Source organism: Triticum aestivum, chromosome 3B, assembly GCF_018294505.1.
Source record: "Triticum aestivum cultivar Chinese Spring chromosome 3B, IWGSC CS RefSeq v2.1, whole genome shotgun sequence".
Lineage (NCBI taxonomy): Eukaryota > Viridiplantae > Streptophyta > Magnoliopsida > Poales > Poaceae > Triticum > Triticum aestivum.
Window position 1 is genome coordinate 849,682,469 of NC_057801.1, and position 4,168 is coordinate 849,686,636.

General features: G+C 39.3%; 1 long non-coding RNA gene across 2 annotated transcripts in view; it reads left to right on the forward strand.

The window, feature by feature from the left end:
- Positions 1–3,562, forward strand: part of LOC123072904 (uncharacterized) — a 6,159-nt gene extending 2,597 nt beyond the window's left edge. The window contains exons 2-7 of one of the 2 annotated variants that reach the window (XR_006435475.1): positions 518–707; positions 821–1,400; positions 1,475–1,709; positions 1,795–1,834; positions 2,364–2,426; positions 3,284–3,562. This is a non-coding gene — a long non-coding RNA (uncharacterized lncRNA). The remainder of the gene's footprint in view (positions 1–517; positions 708–820; positions 1,401–1,474; positions 1,710–1,794; positions 1,835–2,363; positions 2,427–3,283) is intronic. The other variant, XR_006435476.1, reaches the window with a different exon arrangement.
- Positions 3,563–4,168: the final 606 nt, after the last annotated feature.

The window sequence follows — 4,168 nt, forward strand, 5'->3', positions numbered from 1 at the left end:
GGTTATTATGCATATATTTAGTCTGAATTCTATAGTGTGTTAGTTGAGTGCCTCCCAATCCCTTGTTGTCTGAAATTGATGCATCAGAGTAAGTGATATGGGAGGGAAAGGGTGCTCCCTTTATAATAAACCACCTGGTCAAAAGAAAACATGACGTGTCAAGGGAACTAGTGATGTAGGCCTTTGTTAATATTCCGATCCTTTGTTCTGATGAAGTCTCGTATCATAAGAAAGTGCATGAGTTGAAACCAGCACGGGTCAAATGGTAAAGAACCAGCAAGTGTGTAGACTTTCCATGTAGTATTTGCAACACTTGAATTTAGAATAGCTTGACCATCCAGTCGATATATCTATTGTACTAATATAATATTGGGTTGTATGCATCATAAATTTGCATCGTGATAAAGGTTTTTTTTCTTTTCTTCACAATACTTGGATAAAAATCTTGAGGTAGAGTTCCATTTATTTTCTTTGCATGCTGCGAGCCAAAATATTCATGTTCTTTGATTTCATCTAGTAATCATCCTAGGGGAGACAGTTGCCTTCCCCAAATAACATTCAGATCAAGTCTGGTGCTGTGGTAACCAAAGGAAGTTGCTACCTGTTCTGTGAACATATACTCCCTCCGTCCGAAAAAGCTTTTTCGGACGGAGGGAGTACTATGTAACCAAAGGAGTATTATATATACCTGGGGACGGGTCACATTGGTCAGTACCATTGCTCACTTAAACAATTACAGTAATAGAATTCTAATTAAATTGCTGGGATCATAAATGAGGCTAGGCAAGCTGCAATTAGATCGTCGTTTTGGTCCTTGCAGGTGTTAAATCAGCTGTCTGTTGCCTTCACCGCAAGCAAGCTAAATGCCAACGAACCAACCAAATCTTCTTCAGACAGAGCAAAGGTCAGAATGCCGAGTAGTATATGCAAACTACGTACCAAATCATCCTTTTCCTTTCTTTAGCGTGCGCATTTTGGTTGGACAGGCCGTGATATTCTGAATGTTCAACTATAAAGATCGGAACACAGGTTTTTCTTCTCTTTCTGCTAGGACAGATATAGATGGATTAGTTCTTAAAGCAAGTGATACTGAAAAGAAGTGTTGTGTACGATCCTCTAATGTTTATAACTCCTAGCTCGCAGCATGTTTCCAATTCTCGACGAGTAATGAACTATTTCCACATCTTTACATTCAATTAATAATCCATCTTGCATGCGATAACTCTATTTCCATATTGTTGTCTGATAGAACTCAAGAGTTGAAGATGAGGAAAACAATGATGGTGAAGAAGATGATGAAGACGATGATGAAGATGATGATGAAGAGCCCTTTGTTCGTAGAAGAGTTATTGCAAAGCCCCCCTGCAAAAAGCTCCAAATCCCATCAAGATGAAATACTAGTAGATCTTCTCATCCCTGTTTATATATTTAAATCCTATTTTGTTTTCATGTTCCTAAAATAATCATTTTTCAGATTGGTATGGATGTGCTTCTATATGCATGGACTGGTCCTGAAACTCCTGTTGCTAAGGCAGCAATTATCTCAGTTGTCCAGACATAATTGCGGGCTCGGATCCCCTTGGACCAGCACTTATGAGGTTGTTGCCAATGTTGTGATCAGAAGGGATGCTACGCTTCCTTATGAATATGATGGTTTACGATTTGTCACTGATGCAGTCACAAGGTCCATTGCATGGCCATCTAGCAAGGTATCACCAACAGTATGTGCTTTGTCTACTTGGCTTGAATTGTTTGATGTGTGATACTGACTCATGATCACTTTGTTACATGAAGCCCTACAAGCCAGGGGCATCTTCATCATCTCGCCGCTAAGGTATTTTTGTGATCCCACTGTTATCATGACCACTTGGTACTGTACAAGAGTATATTCTTGGTGCTTCCTAGCTCAAAGTGCATAAAGAGTGCATCATGGAATCTGGTCCGCATTCAGAGAGCATAGTCTCGCATCAGGAAGCAATAGGCTAGTTGCACAGATTCCCTAAAACTAGTAACACAGAAACTGTAAGAGCACACCTGCTGAGGAATTTATAATCAAGTCTTTAAAATTGAACAAACTTGAGCCGCCTACTTTCTGCAATTAGTACAGAACACTGGTAGTTGCTCTTAATAATAGTTAAATTGTCTGAACATTGTATCTTGCTCACACTGCTAGCTGCTTATTTCTTAATAATAGTTAAATTTGGCGGTACATAAAACTCCAATTAGCACATCCATAGTACAGAACAGAGCATAATACATTGCTAGTTGCTTTTAAAGTTGCTATTTCTGAATCCTGTTTCTAGGCCGATATAGTACATTGTATCTTTATTAAGATCTTGACTAACTATATTTTAATATGGCAGCACGCGCAATTTCTCCATTCTAACTAGGCATGAAGAAGGCGCCCACCCATGAGCTATTAATCAGTAAGTATCAGGAAAAAACTAGTATTTATAATCTGTACGTACAGATTAGTAAGCAGTGTACATATATTTAGTAATCGTGCAGATGTTGGTTATGCCTTTATATATTGAAAAAGAAATGCGTAACCTGGTTCTTTGTTTGAGCTACTAATTCTAAATCTCCGACATATATTTCCTTGTATGGCCTGAATAGTAAAGTTCTCCAACATATTTTTCCTTGTATGGTCTGAATAGTAAAGCAAATACTGGTCGTTAGCACAACTCATCTTTATTCCTCTTATGTGTAACCTGATGGTTTCATAGATTCTGGCTCTTATACCTATGAAGATTTGTATGTACAGTACATATGCTTCTCTGAAAGTAATGGCTTAATTTAATCTAATGGCACTGAAGTACATATGTTTTTCAGAATATAATAGTCAGGTGCAATGCAGTCTTCTCCACCCCAGAGAAAAGAAAGAAAGAAAACTAGTGGTCTTTTCTAGAAAAAATGACTATCATGAGTTCGTACCTAGATGTGTCATCTGGCATTAATAGTCAGACGCTATGCATGCTAGAAAACTAGTGGTTGCTCCCAATAATTGGGCGTCTGGACATGCTAAACTGTGGCCAGATGATGCATATTTCTCCTATTTATTGAAATATACTTCATGGTCATCTGGCATTGATGCTTTATTATGCCCAACATGGCACAGATCGTGTTAGAACATGTTGTGGCATTATTCTGGACTTGCCCTATTTTTTATGTAACACTAAAATTCCACAGTTTGTTTTTGCCATTGATGCTTTATACAATTACTATGTTTGCCATTGTCTCTATGAATGCATGAATTCACCAGTGACTTTTTTATCCTTTGTAGGAAAGACAAACAAAAGGAGCGGAAGGAACCATGAAGATGGCAGTTTGCAACAGCTAGGCATTTTGTGTAATGCAGCAAAAACAGCGTCTTTTAGTATCATTTTGTAAACCTATATGGTGCCTCGTCATCTGGGTAGTTTGTGTAATGGAGCAAACAATGAATTGGCGGACATGCATCTATCATTTTGTAAATCTATCAGGTGATTCCGTGACTACAACATAAATGTTGGGATGCTGATGAGAATTAATTAATGTGTTATCCTTTTTGGTCCTGATTTAATATTTTCAGAGTACATGCAAGTTAGTTAACTTGATTGATGTTGCAAGGCAGATGGGAAATAATGAGTGGGTACTAAATATTGCTTGGCTAAACTAAATGTTGTCCAGCTATTGGTCGGCAAAGAAAATACCTACCAATTGTTGATTGGAAAAGGGTCATGCCTCGGCTAGTGGAAAGTTGGTCGGCAAAAATGACACCATCAGACTGTTGGTCGGGAAAGATTCATGGCAGTCCCAACAGAGTATCGGTCGGCAAAGATGGTACCGTCGAACAGTCGGTCGGGAAAAGTTCTACGGAAGTACCAACAGAAAGTCGGTCGGGAAAGGTTCATGGTATGGCCAACAGAAAGTCGGTCGGGAATGCTCTCTATTGCCGTCCAACTGTCTGTCGGGAAATATATGTCGGTCGGGAAAAGGCTTTCCCGTCTGGACTTTCCCCAACAGACTATGTTGGTCGGCAATAGTCTTCCCGACCGACAGTCTGTCAGTAGACGTAGTTTTTCCAACCAACCTGTGTGTCGGGGATGTAGTATTGTGGTGTAGTGTAGCCGGAGTATGCATCGAGGAAGCACAATGAATCGTGTCCTGCGGTAGCGTTGATAATTTG